The sequence below is a fragment of the Nothobranchius furzeri genome, chromosome 3, assembly GCF_043380555.1.
Source record: "Nothobranchius furzeri strain GRZ-AD chromosome 3, NfurGRZ-RIMD1, whole genome shotgun sequence".
In the NCBI taxonomy this organism is placed as follows: Eukaryota; Metazoa; Chordata; class Actinopteri; order Cyprinodontiformes; family Nothobranchiidae; genus Nothobranchius; species Nothobranchius furzeri.
The window spans coordinates 60006135-60026964 of NC_091743.1; positions in this window are offsets into that span (position 1 = coordinate 60006135).

Below are 20830 nucleotides of genomic sequence, written 5' to 3' on the forward strand. Positions count from 1 at the left end.
AACTGGAGTGCCTGGAGAAAATCCATGCATGATGCATACTGTAGTCAGAAAGTAATTACCCAGGTTTTGAACCTGCAACCTTCTTGCTTTAAGGCAGGGGTCGGCAACCTGTTCCCATGAAAGAGCCATTATTACCCGTTTCCCACAGTAAAGAAAACACTTGGAGCCAAACAGGGACGAAATTTTGATTTCAGAAGTGGGGGGGACACAGCAGGCTTGTGTGGATTTGGGGTGGGGGGTGTTATGTAAAGACCCCTTGACACGTCACGTGCCCATCTCAATAATTTTTCCATCCTTATAGAAGTGCAGTTTTGGCTGTTGACAATGGATAGGCCATTGCATTTATTGTTTTGGGTCTTTTTTTATTGTTTTTGGTGCAACATTTTCTAACAGGGAGTGAGATTCCTTTTTTATTTAATTTTTGTTTGTTATTTTTATTCATTTAGAAGTTCTGGTTCTGGACATTTCAATGTTAAATGAAGGTTTATTTGTTGCATTTTAAAGGGTGTACTTGCATTATTATGATATATTAACATTGTATTAGTGGTTATTTTGGTCTAGATAATGTTGACAATGATATCGTTTATCATCAACAATTTGTTGGACAAAATATCGTCCAGCAAAATTTGTTACATTCCCAGGCCTAGTCAAAAGAATAAAAATTATTTATACATAAACGGTCCTCCTGAGATCTGGCCGTTTGTTCATTTGCTGTGTTAGAGGACATGCTGAACTAATGTTTTACACATGATCATCACCCTAACATTTGAGTGTATAAAAACATATTAAATATGTTTTTTCCCTTAAAAGTGTTTAAACAGTTGTTGCATTTCAACACACACAAAAAAAAAGGAAAAAATAAGATAAATCTAATGAAAAGTGTACATCTTTGACATTAAGCTTAAAAAAATCTGTTGACGATGATGATACTGTTCATTTTTCAGAGCTTTTTAATGTGAAAATATGCATTGCAATAGATAAGTTTACAATAAATTTAAATGATAAAAGTTTTGAAGTTACACTTCTACTACTACTACTACTACTAGTAATAATAATTATGATGATAACAGTAATAATAAAAAAATAATAATTATAATAATACAAATAAATTGTGTCTGAGGAGTCAGTTATGTGGAGGAGATGAGTTTGTAAAAGTTAGTTTTGAGTATGTTTGTGAAGGAGGAGGTGAGTGAGCTTAATGCAGGGGTGTCACATGTTCCAACTTACGTTTTGACTTTGAAAGAAGTCTCTTATATCCACTTTTCGTTTTCTTGACATGCTGCCTCCTGGCTGTGCCTAACTACCAAAGACTCACAAATGAACACTTATTCAAATGTTATGTGATGGAAGCTGAGCTGAGCTCTGATATTACACAGCGTCTAGTTGACGATGTGACTCAGTACCGGTGTTCCCTAGCGGCTCCAAACTAGCAAAACAACGTGAGCACGTTCTGACTGTTTACAACTTGAGTGACAGCAGCAACAGCCAATAATACGTTAGCAAGTATCAGCAGAGCCAATAGATTAGCTTTTGGGCGGGTCTAATAGTAAACCGGTTTCCGTTTCGGTCCTAGTGCTCAACCAAATCCATTTAATGGAGCGTAACATTGTTTTTGGACGGAAAAAAGTGCAGGGGACCAAAACTGCCTTTTGAAAAAGTGGGGGGGACATGTCCCACCCGTCCCCCCCCCCAAAATTACGTCCCAGGAGCCACAGCAGCCGCTGCGTTGTGGGCGGGGCCTACCCTCAGACAGCAGAAACAGGTGACAGCAGCCGGTACCGGTCACTCGTGTACGTCAAAGTTATCCTACATAAGACGGTAATCAATAAAATGATTTATATAAAGTGGATCTAGAAGTTGTAGCCCGTCTCTGCCTACAATATTTTGATATTTTTCACCCTGTTGGTGGTTTTACTGAGCAGGTGCCACTTTTGTCATACGTTTCTTTTTAAAACATGTTTAGACTGTTCAGAATACAAATCCAGGCTCTGTCACGTTTGATTGTTGTAATTAAACTTTGTAGGTGGGGAAGGTCAGAAAAGGATCCAATCAATTTGTTTTTCCCTCATTTACAGCGACGGAGATAACGGCGCAGTGCGCCTGGCTCTGGTGTTAATCAAGTTTAATTTGATCTATTTTCACAAGAAAACAGAACAGTTAAAAGCAGGGCTTGTGTTGTGTTGACTGGATAGTTCCCGTATTTGACTATTTATTTTGACGGAGAAAGAATGGAAAGAATTACCCCGACGCATGCAGACGAACTGACACTTTATTCATTTCGCACATCGCAGATGTAGCTAAATCACTCAAAAAAAGATTCCCATCTGAACATCTGAGCTGGACACTGCTCAGCGCAGCTCGCTGTCAGTGCGTATGTACGGTGCACAGTGAGCTGAAGTTGTGGAGAGGGGCTTGGAGCAGAACCAGAGCGCATGCAGGAAGATTCCTCCGACTGAAGCGAGACTTGTCACTTAGAAAATGTTCCCTGATTATGAAACTTTGGCTGAATAGTGCTTGTTCCTGTCTCCAGTGAGGCGACACATCCAGGAGCCGTCTGAGGAGAAGCCCAGATCTCACATCCTCGTCAACTCAGGAAGCGCATATGATTACGCACAAGTGTGACGCGTCAACCCGGTCTCACAGTAAGACCGGGTTGGACCTGTTCAGGTTTACGCAGACAATCTTTACATTTAAAGTTGGCATACACATGTAAAATTAATGCAGACATAAAGCATTTTATTTAAATATCCATTCATTATTTTACAAGCACAGAGAGCCGCATCAGATGGATGGAAGAGCTGCATGCGGCTCCAGAGCCGCGGGTTGCCGACCCCCGCTTTAAGGTAACAGCGCTACTACCTGCACTATTGGATAAATTATGGATACATTATTTATTGTTTTAAACGAAAGCTTCATCCAGCTCCTTTTTTTCCTGGCAACAGACAGGCGTTTGACCTGGCAGTAAGAACGCCCTGTGCCAGCGCATGTTTGTCTCCCTTTCGAGGGTCTGAGGAATGTGTAAATGTGTGTGTGTTTTATCATTTTTGTGTGTCCTTAATAAATACTCTTGAGAGGGCTTTGTCTGACAAGAGTGAACTGACAACCCGTGTGTGGTGTGTTTCATTTTTGCTCTCCCTTTGCAAAGTCTAAATTGTTTGGTTATTGGTAAAGATTAGTATGGGTTAAATCAATCAGCTTGTTAATACAACCCCTGCGTGGTGAGCTTTCCCTTCAGGTAACCCTGGATGGGAAAATGAAAATACCTAACATGCACCACCATGCAACCCATATAGTTTCTATTTCATAAGTGCATTATCAGTAAAACAGCCATTTTATTTATATAGATTACCTACAAATCCCACTGGCCTCATAATGGGATTTTATACACATTCTGATTTTATTTGGCAACTGTTGGAGTGTGTGTTTGCGTGTTTAGGTATCAAGATATTTTCTAATCCTTATGTGTGGGAGAGAAGATGAGCCCGTCAGATTGTCTCGAATGGTCTATGTCTGATTTGTAAGTGTGTGAAGAGGACTGAAGGCAGCAGCTGACCTTCTACAGTGGGATTCTTAAATCTAATACAATAACTCTGTCTGGTGGCAGCCTGCGGGTGCAGCAGTGAGAGTGTGGGTCGATATGTTGGTCACCTCAGGTCTCAGAAAGAGACAGGGGCACAAAAGTTTCTGAACTAACCTCAATATTTCTAAAAATTTGTATTCGGAATATTAAAAAGGGTACATAAGGGCAAAAACCCATGAGCACTCCTGCTGGTAAATCAGAATGTAAAAGCTTTAACTCAACTTTTTAAGCAACATTTTTATTTCACTAATTTTCTACTCTACAACATTTTGGGGATTTGTTTAGAAGAAAAAATGAAAAGTCTCTCAAGCAGTATTACTGTTGCCAGGCAACTTCTTTTTATTTCCTTCAATGACAGTGGAGGTTTATTTGACTTTTGCTTATTCTTAGTATTCACAGTGCGGCGCAGAAGTTTGGAGCTCCTCAGCAGGTTGTAATCTTCGCCATCGGATTTTTCTCTTCACAGTGTACGGATCTCATCTGCTCTGCACTATTCAGTTTATTATGAGTTACAATTTCAAGCATTGTGCTGCTAAATTTACCTCTCACATTTTTAACTATGCCCTTTTGTCTTTACACTTCACACACCTAAAGGTAACTTATTATCAGCAGCAATGCTTTCACATTTTTGACACTTGATTTTTTTTTACATTTTCTCAGGATGATGACAAAGTTGGTTTGTCTAAAGTGCAAAAAGAACATTTCCTTTTATTAAAGACATACTACGCAACTTTTTCATTTCATGCAACAATGAAATTATATGTAGCGCTGCATTTAGTATGAATTGTCTCAGCATTTTAAAGCAACACTAAAGAGTTGTTAAACAGCAGGTTCACTGTGAAAATGTGTTGTACTTGTTTTTTTAATAATCGGTCACTCTGAGTTTTAAGTGTTACTTTACAAATTTTTCATATTTTTTAATAATTTTCTTGAGCCATTATGTGCTAAATTGACCCTTTACAGGGTTAATGAAATGTCTCTCAGACACACACTGTGGCAACAATACCGCGTTTGCAACTTCAGAGTTACAACTGACTCTTTTCTTCTTATTATTTGAGATTGTTTTGGGAGTATCAGTGGTTTTCAAGTTACTCCCATGCAGGTCAATGGATTGTTAATCTGCTAATTCGTTAAAAAGTTCTGATAAATAAAACCAAGTCCTTTTAGCGTTGACAACACAAATCGTTCATAAATAATTAGTTATTTTAGTCATGATAGACCTCCTGCCTGTAGAATTATGAAACCTTTGCATCCACCTTATTTTGATTTGAGAGAAAAAGAAAGCAAAACGTGTGATGCATTTTTGTGTCTCGCATTATGGTTGAAAGACAGTTACTTCTAAGTGCTCCTGGACTGAATTCATTCATTCATTCATGAAGCGTGTCCATGCTACCAATCAAGGTAGTCTAAAAGGCTGAAAACAAAAAAGCTACAATGACAAAGACGATAAAGACTAAAATAAGTATGTAAAGAAACGTCACCTAGGATTGACTGATTAGTCTTTTGTTGTTAGCCTCAAGGGCAACCCGCCCGCTTCATCATCACTTGTAAGTTGCTTTGGACAAAAACGTCTGCTAAATACATAAACATGAAAAATTCTAAATAAAAACAGCTACATTCAAAGAATAAAACTGACTCAGAGGCATCCTATATAAATAAATAAGATACTGAAAACTGTAGGTCGTTTAAGGAGGAGGCGCAAAAAATAAAGTCTGGCTTTTAAACGCCCCAACGAGGGAGCCAGTTTAACCTTGAGAGGGAGTTTGTTCTAGAGCTTCAGACAGCACGACCACCCCTGGTTTTCCGCTTGTCCTTGGGACCGTGATCGACTGATGGAAGACATTTCAATGGGATGTGTTTTGAAAGCAAAAATGAAATGTACAAATGGAGAGTGCCATTGTCCTTTCATTGGAAAGTGAAGGGTTCAGTGTAAGCAAGGGCGTCAGTTTGTTTTCAGAATTGCTGGGGACAATAACCATACACTTGAGTGGGGTTTAAAAATTGCTGGGGACAATAAAGTAGGCTAGCACAGGGGTCGGCAATCCGCGGCTCAGGAGCCGCATGCGGCTCTTCCATCCATCTGATGCGGCTCTCTGTGCTTATAAAATAATGAATGGATATTTAAATAAAATGCTTTATATTTTACTGCATTAATTTTACACCTGTATGCCAATTCTAAATGTAAAGATTATCTGCGTAAACCTGAACAGGTCCAACCCGGTCTGCGGTGGTTGACCGGTCACGCTTGTGCGTAATCATATCGGCACTTTATGAGCTGAAGAGGGTGTGAGATTCTGGGATTCTCCTCAGACGGCTCCTGGATGTGTCGCCACATTGGAGACAGGAACAAGCACTATTCAGCCAAAGTTTCATAATCAGGGAACATTTTCTAAGTGACAAGTCTCTCTGAGAGACAGGGTTTGGAAAACACTCGCTTCAGTGGAAGGAATCTTCCCGCATGCGCACTGCATGGTTCTCTGCGTGGCTCTGGGGTTAATCAAATTTAATTGTTTCTCTTTGCAACAATCTTCACAGGAAGGCAAAACAGTTAAACGGCAGGTTACAGATATTTCCATTTGACTGTTTATTTTGACAGATGAACTCAAGGATGTTGCTTGGTTTGAAAGAATTACCCAGACGCACACGGATGAGCATGGATAAGCTGACATTTTAATCGTTAACGCACATCGCGGAGGTAAAATATTCCCATCAGAACATCAGAGCTTTATACTGGACACTGTGTTCAGCGCGGCTCGGAGCGCCCACGGTGGACAGTGAGCTGAAGATCTGGGGTTCCAGCGCAGTGCAGAACCACGGTGCATGCGATAAGATTTCCTCCCACTGAAACAGTCTGGAAACCTGGTCTCTCTGAGGGATGTGTTACTTGGAAAAATGTTCTTTTTATGAAATTATGAAACTTTGGCTGAATAGCGCTTGTTCCCGTCTCTAATATGGAGACGCATGACGCATAGAGACATTTGATCACGCACAAAGTTTATGTGGAGCAGAAGCGGTCGGGCCACGGCAGGTGAAATGTTCCTAGCCTACATGAAGTGAAACTGTTTAATTGTAACATTAATATGTTACTGGACATGCTGGTCTGGTTGGTTAGACCAGTGTTTGAAGCGGAAAATCCACACACACACACACACACACACACACACACACCAATTAAAATAATGCTGATAGCGTGGACTAGAAGACAGGTGATAGTTTATGTATTTAAATGATGATCAGGCTGCTGAAAAATGTAATCTCCATCCACATCCAGACACAATTATCCTCTATTCTTTCTCTATTTGCTCTGCTCTTGTCTGGGCTGATCAGCTGATGGTGCGCGCGGCGCGCCTAACTAGCGGCTGATGCACATTTTACGCATTTGGAGAGGTGGACTGGATGCTTTGCGTTTACTGGAAGATGGTCCACTTAACGCACGGGTGTAGACTAAATATTAATGACAAATGAATGAAAATTAAATTGTGAGTTTTTACTTCACATTTTATAAATAAAAAGGACGGGGGAACACATTTATGACGTCTTTTTAAACGAAATTTTCTAGCGCGACCTGCCTGCTTCACTTAAGTCACTGCTCATTAAGGTCCGTCCAAAATTACCGTGGGAAACGGGTAATAATGGCTCTTTGATGGGAACAGGTTGCCGACCCCTGGTATAAGATCTGAGCTGGTAAAACAAAAATCCTCATCAGCAGGCGTTTTTGAAAGTGGGGGGGACACAGCTGCCAATCACAAATTTTGCAGGGGACATGTCCCCGGCGTCCCCGGTTAAAATGACGCCTATGAGTGTAAGACTCAGGTTAGTCACATGTAAAAGTATTCCTGGGCAAGATGCTGAACCCTAAAGTTGCCTCCTGGGTGCTGAACCACCACTCCTCAGAGATGGGTCGAATGCAGAGAAGAATTTTACTAAGAGGGAATTACTACTACTACTATCAGGAGCTGTTTTACCTTAAAGAAATGGAAGTGTCCAGCGTTGTATTATTTGATCACTGGAAAGTCAAATGAAGGCAAATTGTCACATTTGCAACTGTATGAATATTTAAAATTTGCCATCAAATGTCTGGGGCATGATCATAAAATATGTTTGGGGGAAACTAAAATGGTATTTTTGACAATAATCCATGTCAAGGAAAATAAAATCTTTTTGGAGGATAACGGCCTCTGCTGTGGGTTTGCTGAGTTTTCCTGGTGTAGTTGTTTGAGTTGACACAAGATCAGAACTAGCTTTGATTGACGTCTACAACCGCTGCCTTTTCCACAAAGGGGTCTGCTTTGGTACCATCGTCTTCTCTCTGCACTTCAGCTGGTGATCAGTCATTCGCAGTTTCACGGCCACCCGACAGGCTGATCCGAGCGAGCGATCTGACATGTTGACCAGAGCAGAGATGGAGAGTTTTTTGAAATGTGTGCTACCGACTAAAAAGCCACACTGCAAAGGATGGTCCCATGAGAGATGGAGAAATGTGTTCTTTTGCACACATTGATATTCTAAAGGTTTTCTTTTTCCTATTTCCCTTGACTTAATATTTTAAAGCATAAACCTTTTTCAGATTGATTCAGGTCAGTTTCCTTACCAGTGTTGGGCAAGTTACTTCAAAACTGTAATGCATTATTTATTACTTGTTATCCTCATTTTAATTTAACTGATTACATTACAGTATTACTGATTTCAAAATGTAAGGCATTACACTACTTTTGCATTACTTTAAGTTACTTTCACCAAAAAAACTTCAATATGAATTAGGTCATGTGACGCTCAGTGAGCTCATGACACATCCAGAGGAAGGTGATGTGGTGTCTGAGCTAGGATTGCTGTTAAAATCAGTCAGATATAATAACAGTGCTTTATTTAATAAATGCAACAACAATCTGTACTCTCAGCACGCTGCCATCTTAGATTAACTGACCAGGAAGTGAGGTGGTGGGGGCTCCAAGCCTATTTTGCCTTGGTCCCCAATACCTTGATACGGCCCTGAATGTGGGACTGACTTCTGGGGTGATCTGATTCTATTGCATGTATAAATATTAAAGGCTTATATATTATTGCTTTTCACTGGTAAAATGTGTACTGGGGATAAATCTACATATTTTTTCTTTTCAAGCACTTTGTTTTGTTTTCTTGATTTTATTTGAATAAGTTCCTGCACTTTCTCTCTCTTTCTTTCCTAGATTTCCTACTTTCTAACTAATCAGCCAAAGGGATCTACCGAACGCAAAAAAAAAAAAAAGCTTATATGCACTGCGCTCCAGCAGCAATGAGTTGAAATAACCGGGGCACAGATTATGAACTCAGCTGAGGCAAAGCATGTCAGAAAAGTACACAAAGTTCCAGAGAATATGGGCTGATATGACCAATCACAAGTGAATTATTTGGTTTTGGTGGAGCGATTTTGTGAATATAACAGCGGCCGCGCGCAGGACGCAGCTGGAGTATTTGAGCCGTTACCGCTGCGTCCTCTCTGCTCATAGAATGCCCGCAAAGCTGAGTCTATAAATGACGTCATATATGTAGATACTGGATCTTTTCTTGGGCTTCCCGTAATTGTAATTTTTAGGAAACACACATCTTGATTCTGGGTTTAAAAATGCATTGTAATTACCGTGTTACTGACAATTGTACCGAGTAAATATTACCATTTTCTTTCCCTGTAATGCCTTACATTACCACATTATAGCAAAAAGCAATGCAGTACAGTAAATATTTACTTTTGTATCACATTACTCCCAACACAGTTCCTTACTGCCTTGGCACCATTTACAACTGTGTTAACAATGACATAATTATGTGCACTTCATTACTAATATAGATCAAGTCTCATATAATGGATGTTTTAAAAGACAAGTCCTTTTGTGTTGATTTGTCTTGTGATCCTTGTGAGTTATGCTGTTTTCCAAAGTGGTCTGATTCCAATTCTCCAGTGGTAAATAAGCTCGTTTTAGCCTCATACTGTCTGACAGAAAATGAATCGACGGGTTTTGTTTCACATTTGGAATGTTCATAGAGGTAGCTGAGACCCACACAACAGCACTAACAAATACAAAAGGTGACTTTTGCATATCTCCCTTCTTTAGGAAGACTAGACAATTTTGGCTTCCTTTTCCACCCCCTAGTGCCTGTTTAGTAGAACCAAAAGAGAAGCCCATCTCCTCGCTGTGTTTGTCTTTTTGACCTGGCCTTCATGATTGTCTACAGGAGCGGTTCATCCTTAAATCAAACAAATCGGCTTTGTTCATGATCTAAAACAAGCAGGAAAGGCACTACAACCAGACTGCAGCACCAGGCATGTCAGCTCCACTTTTACTAAGTCCAACAGGAACAAAACCGGCACACTGAAGTTGCAAGTGTGGTATTCTGGCCACAGAAGTAAAGGGTCATTTTAGCACACACTGGCTCAAGAAAACGATTTGAAAACATGAAAAATTATTAATGTATCCCTTTAATGGAAAATTCCCAGCAAATAAAAACAGCTAGAAAGATGGAGATTACTCGTGTGCGTCAGTTCAAATCAGAAACAGCTGGTGAGTCGTGTTATTGTCGTCTGTGACAAGTGAAGCACTTTAGACCAAAGGTCTTTTTTTTTTATACTGTAACCCAGAAGCTAGAACCTTAATGAGGTATTAACTAATTGGCTTACTAATATGATCCATCCTCAATTTAGATAAAATATAAAATATAAATTAAGGAAATTAACAATACTAATTAATAGATATCTAATTAACTAATAGATAATTTCATAATGAATTATTGGAAGGGTGAATAACTAAAATAACGAGTTTAATATTAAACATCGGTTAAAACAAGAATCTTGAACATCACTAACAGAAACAGAAGAGGAAAGCTGTATACTATTGGTCCAGGTGGGAATCTGAAATTTCATTGGCTGAGAGAAATAAGTCCCGCCTCCGCGAAATAAAACCGTGCGACGCAGCTGAGCGAGAGGAGAGACAAACGGCTGTGCAGCACGCAGATACAGAAAGCAAAGACTGAGCGGTTAGAGAGAGAGAGAGAGAAAAAAAAAACAACGGTCGAGGCCGTGAAGAACCCTGATTTGGGTGCCGCATAGATAGAGGGAGAGGCGGACTTGACTCCTTCTAATAAGAGCTAGGAACTTGGAACCAACGCGGTGAGTAAAGAAAAAAGAAGAGAAAAAGCTAACGATGCAACTTAAAAAAAAAAAGGAAACTTAAATAGCTTATCAAATTAATTCCATTCTTATAGATTTGTGTGGAGACGACAGAGTGAACCAATCCTCTGTAGGAGGGAACCGTTGGAGCGCGTTGGTGAGTGAATGAGATTAAATTCAGTAAATTATTAAATTCAAAAAGCTAATTACAGCAACCGAGGTGACAGCAGTGGGCTGCTAGACGTTAGATCCCAGGAGTTAACATCTCAAACTACCAGTTAACGGTGGTAGGGCATATAGGAGTTAACGGCTCAAACCGCCAGTTAACGGCGGTAGGGCATATGGGATTCCCAGGAGTTAACGGCTCAAACCGCCAGTTAATGGTGGTACGGCCTAGATGTACAAGGTCCTCAGGGGCGTTATAGCTAACGCCATAGAATTAGCAATGCGTCCCTTAACCAAACATTTAATAATAAAAAAAATAGATAAATAAAAATAAATAAAAGCTAACTGATTAGGGAGGAATTATTTTACAAAGGTGGACCAAAGGACCAGAATTTATATTTTGTTGAATTTTGTTATAGAACATTTTATTTATTTATTTATTTATTTATTTATTTATTTATTTATTGTGTTACAGATATACAAGGTGTCACAATGCTGTATAGAAACACAACTAAATGTATCCTTGTTGTCATGAATGTATTTCTTGTTGAATAGTGTAGAGTAATAGAATCTAACTGAGCCTATTGAGCTGAACAATTGTTGTCATATGTAATTATATTTCCAGAGCTACTGAGAATTATTTTAAAAGACAATCAAATTGATGTTATGTTAGTTGAACTGTGAACCCAAACATGATTGGCTATGCCAATAGAGTGAAGCATTTGTTTAAGTCTGTAAGACTTTATGCTGTGATGTGACGAGAAGGGTCGATGCCAACTCGCTAACAGTCCTGTTGTTTACAGGCTGGGTTTTTTTTTTCCTTGGGTTTGATCCCGACTCCTATGATCACTCACTTGGAACGAGAACTGGATTTCTTCCTGACGAGGGAGATGGCGAGCCTTAACCACTGAACGAACCAGGACATCTCAAGTAACTGAAGAGCAGACTGCTCTCTTCTGTGAACAATCTCAACGGTGCGGTAGGAAAAAATCGCACCACCGGACTCTGACTTTCACCCCAAGCGTGGGGATTTGACTTGACGCCGGCTGACTTGTGACTCATATGATCAAATCTCATACCGAGCATTTTACTATTGTCGATTGTTTTCATCTGTTTTTGTGTGTTATCTTTATGTGTTATATTTCCCATTATTATTAAAATTTAGTATATAAACCGTTTCATGCTATACCCGTGACTCCAGTCATTCTTAAACAACCTCCAATTCTCCCCGAACCTAATTATTGGCCCATTTGTTTATTTTTTCTTTTAATTATCTTATTGTATCCTGTAATCCGGTTACATAAAACTTGGCGAGCCAGCCAGGAGAATTGTAGAGTTGTTACCTTAGCTAACCATTGACTGACATCATAAGAGTGCCTGGAGGTCACAGTGGTTTGCCATTTTGGCATTATTGGTACTTTTGAGTGTTTTAAAATGGAAGTTGTGAAAACAGAAAAGGTCAAAGTTTCAAATGCTGTTTTAATCAGTGGGTTAACTGATACAGACCTTGATAACGAAGTCTTTGGGTTTATGGAAGGATTCGGACCAGTTAACAGGCGCATTAAGTTACCAAACTGTGATCAGATTATTGTGGAGTTTCAACATGAAGCCACTGTTAAGGAATTAAAGAAACAATGTTTACCCTATGACAAACCTTGTACTAGGAACCCAGATGTTTTCTTTCATATTCAAGACCTAGCCAGCGCGTACAGTCTAGAAACTAGCACATCTGCCACTGATGCCTATCTGTCAGAGCTCAGGGACATAGCTGCGCGTAGCAATCAATCATTTAAAGACCTTCTAATGGAGGAACTGGAAAAAATTGGGGAATCTTTAGGAAGGGATACCCATGCATCTGAACCAGTCACTGAACCAGAGCCAATGCTCCATAGTGACCAAGTTACATATTCCCTGCCTTTAACACCAGAAGTTAACTATATGAACAACTCAAAGGACAATTGTCCACCTACAGAGACTGGAAAACAAAACCCTTGCATTCCACCAAATCTTTTAAACACACCTGAGGTTCAGCGAGTTATTGTGGAACACATTGTTAAAAGCAGTGAGGTTATCCCTCCGCCTACTTCACAATACAGACTAAAACCGTTCTCAGGGCGAGTTCCACACCCTTCTTTTGAAACTGACTATGATACTTGGCGTAGTAGTGTAGTGTTATGCATAAATGATCCTTCACTCACCAAGTCCCAAATTGTACGAAGAATCGTGGAGAGTCTGTCAGCCCCAGCAGCGAGCATCGTTAAAGCTCTTAGTCCAAAATCCGACCCGGAAACGTACCTTGAACATCTCGATTCAGCTTACGCAGCTGTCGAAGACGGCGACGAGCTCTTTGCTCGCTTCTTAAACACAAACCAGGACAGTGGTGAAAAACCTTCCGATTACTTTCAGAGGTTATACACCTTGTTAAACCTAGTTATTCAGAGGAATGGAATTTCCTCCAGTGACGCCGACCAGCAGCTGCTCAAGCAGTTTTGCAGAGGCTGTTGGGACAGCTCGCTGATTTCAAACCTGCAACTCGAACAAAAGAAAGACAACCCGCCTCATTTTACAGCACTTCTCCTCAAACTGCGCACTGAAGAAGACAAACAGGCTACTAAAGCAGCACGCATGAAACAACACTTAGGGGCACAACGAACTAGAGTGTATTCAAATGTGCAAACAACATGCTCTCAGAGTAAAAACACTTGTGAACTGGAAATAGATGATAACTGTGATGACTTACGCAAACAAATCGCTGAGCTCAGGAGCCAAATTGCACAGCTTAAGGTTAACAACACAGATAAAAAGGCAAAGAAAACTCAAAAAGAGTCAAAACCCCGTGTGGGGACTAAAATTCCAGATGAGCCCAAACAGATTCAGCAGATAACAGCAGTGGTGCCCAGACCAAAGCCTGGATACTGTTTTAAGTGCGGAGAAGATGGGCACATAGCTTCTAGCTGTAGCAACGAGCCAAATCCAGCACTAGTTGCAACTAAAAGACTTGCTCTTAGACAGAAGCAGCGCGAGTGGGAGATGTCAAAGCCAATTGCTCAGTCTCCTCCTTTAAACCGGTAGAAGCTCCTATCGTGGGACAGATAGGTGCTAAAGTAGAACCAAGTCCCTCTAAGGAAAGGACAGAGAGACTTTTTTGCAAGCCAGTTCATGCTCATTCAGTGCCAAAACTTCCCAAAAGATTAGTGGGTGGGCGATGCACAGCTACAGTCTCAGTTAACAGTGTTGAATGTAATTGTTTACTGGATTCAGGGTCCCAGGTAACCACCATTGCCAATTCTTTTTACCAAGAACACTTACCTGACCTCTCAATTAAACCCATCAGTAATCTGTTAGAAGTCGAGGGCGCAAACGGTCAAGCAGTTCCTTATTTAGGATACATAGAGATAAGTGTCACATTTCCAAAAGAGCTCGATCAGTCTGGACTTGAGTTACCTACCCTTGCGTTAGTGGTTCCGGATATAAGCTCAAACTCTGATACACCACTACTCATTGGCACAAACACACTCGATCCTTTGTATGAGCAATTGTCTGCCAATAACTTACCTGATTCCAAGGCACTCTCTTATGGGTACCAACACGTGCTAAAAGCCTTAGCAGTCAGAAAAAAACAAAGCAAAGATGGACGAGTTGGTGTGGTGAAGCTTCGAGGGAGAACCCAAGAAGTTCTCCCTGCAAATAAAAAACTGTTACTAGAAGGGTTTATGCAACCCAGCCAAAACAAGCATGAGCCTTATGCACTCATTGAACAACCCACCAATGGTTCTCTACCAGGGGGTATAATTGTAGACTGTTGCCTCATTTCCTTACCTTCACATGGTCCATACAAAGTACCTGTTGTACTAAGAAACGAAACTAACCATGACATCACATTACCCACTAACTGTGTGATCGCTGAGTTAGTTAAAGCCGATCGTGTTATGCCATATCCAGAACCTGACAAAAGTGATCAGAAAGTACTTGCGGCGTGTAGTTCGCAGCAACAGACTTCACCTTCAAACCCTCCTCTCAGTTTTGACTTCGGTACTTCGCCCTTGTCCGAAGAATGGAAAGGGAGGATCACCAACAAACTTAACACTTACTCCGATGTGTTTTCGCACCACGATCTTGATTTTGGTCATACACAACAGATAAGACATCACATCAACTTAAAAGACGAGACCCCATTCAAACAGAAATCTCGGCCGATCCATCCACATGATTATGAAGCCGTGAGAAAACATTTGGAAGCCCTCTTGGAAACCGGTATAATAAGAGAGTCGGAGTCTCCATTTGCCTCACCAATAGTGGTAGTTCGGAAAAAGAATGGTGAGGTACGTCTATGTATAGACTATAGAAAGCTTAGTCTGCAAACCATTCGCGACGCATATGCCCTGCCTAACTTGGAGGAGTCCTTTTCTGCTCTCGCTGGATCACAGTGGTTTTCTGTGATGGACCTCAAGTCAGGTTACTATCAAATAGAGATGTGTGAAAAGGATAAACCTAAAACTGCTTTTGTTTGCCCGTTTGGGTTTTATGAATTTAACCGTATGCCACAAGGAATAACAAATGCTCCAAGCACTTTCCAACGGGTTATGGAAAAGTGTATGAAGGACATTAATCTGAAGGAAGTGTTAGTTTTCCTAGACGACTTGATCGTCTTTTCCAACTCCTTGGAAGAACACGAAACCAGACTTTCTCACGTCCTTGAACGGCTTAGAGAATACGGACTCAAGCTATCACCAGATAAGTGTCGTTTTTTCCAGACATCTGTGCGTTATCTTGGACATATAGTATCTCGAGATGGCATAAAAACCGATCCAGATAAGGTGGAAGCACTCAAAACATGGCCGAAGCCTCAGACTTTGAAGGAACTCCAATCTTTCTTAGGATTTACCGGTTATTACCGACGCTTCGTTAAAGATTACTCAAATATTGTCAAGCCACTAACATCTCTCACGGCTGGTTATCCACCCAAACGGAAAAACTTTAAAACACCACCATGTAGATCAAAGTACTTGAACCCCAAAGAACCCTTTGGGAATCGTTGGAGCCAAGACTGTGAGAAGTCCTTTCAAACTATTATTGAAAAACTTACCACTTCGCCAGTTCTTGGCTACGCTGACGCAAAACTCCCATATCTAGTACACACAGATGCTAGTACAACCGGACTCGGTGCAGCGCTATACCAAGTGCAAAACGGTGTCACACAGGTAATCGCTTATGCAAGTCGCGGTTTAAGCTCTAGTGAAACTAGGTACCCTGCGCACAAGTTGGAGTTTCTAGCCTTAAAGTGGGCCATAACAGATAAGTTTCATGACTATTTGTATGGGAACACATTCACTGTCATTACTGATAATAATCCGTTAACTTACCTCTTAACAACGGCAAAACTCGATGCAACGAGCTATCGTTGGCTAGCTGCGTTGTCCACCTATAATTTTGACATCAGATACCGTGCAGGTACACAGAACGTTGACGCGGATGGCCTGTCTAGGAGGCTGCATGATAAACCTGAAGACAACTCAAAATTCACTGAGGAATGCCAACGACTAGATGAGTTCCGATCTCATCTTTTATCCTCTGTCAAAGAAGTCGAGCTTCAACTTCAAGCCGAAGCAGTGAAGGCAACATGCCAAAAGCACATGGTCTTGGATGAGACTGATTCTCCTTGTGGTTTAGTTCAGTCACTTGCCATGTCTGCAGCGGCCATTCCAGACCTATTCCAGTTGGAAGACAATAGTGACAGTTTCTTTGCTGTGCCCAAGTATAACCATGCTGACCTTGTCTCCTTGCAGAGGAAAGATCCAACCATTGGCCGAGTCATTCAGCTGCTTATGACTGACAATAAACCGCCAACTGATACTATTGCAGAACCCCCGGTGGTTCTTAACCTTTTGAGAGAGTGGAAACGGTTTGAGTTTCAAAATGATTTACTGTACCGGAGACGCCAATTAGGACCAGAGACATCATTGCAGTTAGTCTTGCCTGATTCATTACGTTCAACAGTCATGCAAAGCCTACATGATGATATGGGGCATCTTGGGGTTGAACGTACGACAGATCTCATTCGGTCCCGTTTTTACTGGCCAAGAATGGCTAGTGATATCGAAATCAAAGTTAAAACTTGCGAAAGATGTATCCGTCGGAAGGCCCTCCCTGACAAAGCTGCTCCAATGGTGAGTATTACCACCACCAGACCTATGGAGTTAGTTTGCATGGATTTTCTCTCCATAGAACCAGACAGTAAGAACACTAAAGATGTCTTAGTGATTACAGACCATTTTACAAAGTATGCAGTGTCCATCCCAACCAAAGATCAGAAAGCCACCACCGTCGCGAAGAACCTGTGGGAACATTTTTTAGTCCACTACGGGTTTCCTGAGCGTCTTCATAGTGATCAGGGACGGGATTTCGAATCACGTACAATCAAGGAACTTTGTTCTTTACTTGGTATCCGTAAAGTCAGAACGAGCCCTTATCACCCTCGTGGCAACCCCGTTGAACGGTACAATCGTACATTACTCAGCATGTTGGGAACTTTACAAGCCACTGAGAAACATCACTGGCGCGATTTTGTAAAACCACTTACTCACTCGTACAATTGTACAAAAAATGACGTGACGGGATACTCTCCCTACGAGCTAATGTTCGGTAGGCAGCCTCGGTTGCCTATAGATATTGCCTTTGGGTTACCGCATTTGAACAAGCCCTCTATAACTCATTCTCAGTATGTTAAAGAACTGAAGAGTCATCTGGAACAGAGTTATGACATTGTCATAAAAAACTCTCAAAAAACAGCGAGGAAGAACAAAGAACGGTTCGACAGAAACATTCGTGAGTCCACACTAGGTGTGGGAGATCGTGTTTTAGTCCGAAATCTTCGCTTAAGAGAAAAGCATAAATTAGCAGACAAATGGGAGCAAACAGTGTATATAGTTCTCAAACAGATGGAAAACTTGCCAGTATACACTGTAAAACCAGAGAACGGAGAAGGACCCAACAGAACTCTCCACAGAGATCTTTTACTGCCTTGTGGTTTTCTCTCTTCATTAGAAAATGAAACAGAACGCGTTACGAAACCTAGCAGACCTCATACAAGACAGAGTTCAGCCTTAGAACCTGACCCAGATGAGCCACTTGACGAAGAGGTAGATGAGTTTTATTACTCTGATCTTCCACAAGTGCTAAACCGACCATCCTATCAAATAGCGGTCACCTTGCCAAATAGGGAACTCATAGCAGATTCAGGACCGGTAAATAATATTCAACAACAAAACACACTATCCTTACACACAGGGGATCGCAAGGAACCAACCTTAGCTGGTAATGAAAATGCTGAATTGTCCTTACTTGACAAAGGCATCAACACCGAAACATTCTTACCTGACAGAATGAGTGAAACTGCGACATTCTTACCTGAAAGAGTGAAAGAAGCAGCAACATACTTACCTGAAAAAACGAAAAAAAACGAAGTATACTTACCTGACGTAGAAACGGGGGATGAAACTAACACAAACCTACCTCAATTGGATGGTGTCCTAAAGTCGCAGCAACGTGATGTAAGTTTTGAACCCATCATACACGATCAGACACATACATCTGAAAAGACCAAAGTCTTAGAGAATAGCTCATCAGCTCTGTCGGAAACAGAGAGCTCACTTCGTCCTGTCTCAGTTGAGAATCAAACCGAAACGGATGAGCATGATACTGTGCAACCAGAGATGTATGTCAGGAGATCTGAACGAAGTAGTCAGCCTCCTCAAAGACTAACTTACTCTCAATTGGGCAATCCACTAGTGACCGTAGTTAGGTCCCTTTTCCAAGGACTTAATAAAGCTTTTATTGACTCTCTTACTCAAGAAGTTGTGTACCCCGTATAAACAATGCACAGGGACGTGCATGATATTTAATGGGGGAGGATGTAACCCAGAAGCTAGAACCTTAATGAGGTATTAACTAATTGGCTTACTAATATGATCCATCCTCAATTTAGATAAAATATAAAATATAAATTAAGGAAATTAACAATACTAATTAATAGATATCTAATTAACTAATAGATAATTTCATAATGAATTATTGGAAGGGTGAATAACTAAAATAACGAGTTTAATATTAAACATCGGTTAAAACAAGAATCTTGAACATCACTAACAGAAACAGAAGAGGAAAGCTGTATACTATTGGTCCAGGTGGGAATCTGAAATTTCATTGGCTGAGAGAAATAAGTCCCGCCTCCGCGAAATAAAACCGTGCGACGCAGCTGAGCGAGAGGAGAGACAAACGGCTGTGCAGCACGCAGATACAGAAAGCAAAGACTGAGCGGTTAGAGAGAGAGAGAGAGAAAAAAAAAAACAACGGTCGAGGCCGTGAAGAACCCTGATTTGGGTGCCGCATAGATAGAGGGAGAGGCGGACTTGACTCCTTCTAATAAGAGCTAGGAACTTGGAACCAACGCGGTGAGTAAAGAAAAAAGAAGAGAAAAAGCTAACGATGCAACTTAAAAAAAAAAGGAAACTTAAATAGCTTATCAAATTAATTCCATTCTTATAGATTTGTGTGGAGACGACAGAGTGAACCAATCCTCTGTAGGAGGGAACCGTTGGAGCGCGTTGGTGAGTGAATGAGATTAAATTCAGTAAATTATTAAATTCAAAAAGCTAATTACAGCAACCGAGGTGACAGCAGTGGGCTGCTAGACGTTAGATCCCAGGAGTTAACATCTCAAACTACCAGTTAACGGTGGTAGGGCATATAGGAGTTAACGGCTCAAACCGCCAGTTAACGGCGGTAGGGCATATGGGATTCCCAGGAGTTAACGGCTCAAACCGCCAGTTAATGGTGGTACGGCCTAGATGTACAAGGTCCTCAGGGGCGTTATAGCTAACGCCATAGAATTAGCAATGCGTCCCTTAACCAAACATTTAATAATAAAAAAAATAGATAAATAAAAATAAATAAAAGCTAACTGATTAGGGAGGAATTATTTTACAAAGGTGGACCAAAGGACCAGAATTTATATTTTGTTGAATTTTGTTATAGAACATTTTATTTATTTATTTATTTATTTATTTATTTATTTATTTATTGTGTTACAGATATACAAGGTGTCACAATGCTGTATAGAAACACAACTAAATGTATCCTTGTTGTCATGAATGTATTTCTTGTTGAATAGTGTAGAGTAATAGAATCTAACTGAGCCTATTGAGCTGAACAATTGTTGTCATATGTAATTATATTTCCAGAGCTACTGAGAATTATTTTAAAAGACAATCAAATTGATGTTATGTTAGTTGAACTGTGAACCCAAACATGATTGGCTATGCCAATAGAGTGAAGCATTTGTTTAAGTCTGTAAGACTTTATGCTGTGATGTGACGAGAAGGGTCGATGCCAACTCGCTAACAGTCCTGTTGTTTACAGGCTGGGTTTTTTTTTTTCCTTGGGTTTGATCCCGACTCCTATGATCACTCACTTGGAACGAGAACTGGATTTCTTCCTGACGAGGGAGATGGCGAGCCTTAACCACTGAACGAACCAGGACATCTCAAGTAACTGAAGAGCAGACTGCTCTCTTCTGTGAACAATCTCAACGGTGCGGTAGGAAAAAATCGCACCACCGGACTCTGACTTTCACCCCAAGCGTGGGGATTTGACTTGACGCCGGCTGACTTGTGACTCATATGATCAAATCTCATACCGAGCATTTTACTATTGTCGATTGTTTTCATCTGTTTTTGTGTGTTATCTTTATGTGTTATATTTCCCATTATTATTAAAATTTAGTATATAAACCGTTTCATGCTATACCCGTGACTCCAGTCATTCTTAAACAACCTCCAATTCTCCCCGAACCTAATTATTGGCCCATTTGTTTATTTTTTCTTTTAATTATCTTATTGTATCCTGTAATCCGGTTACATAACTGTTGCTCAAATGAGGGTTGGAAA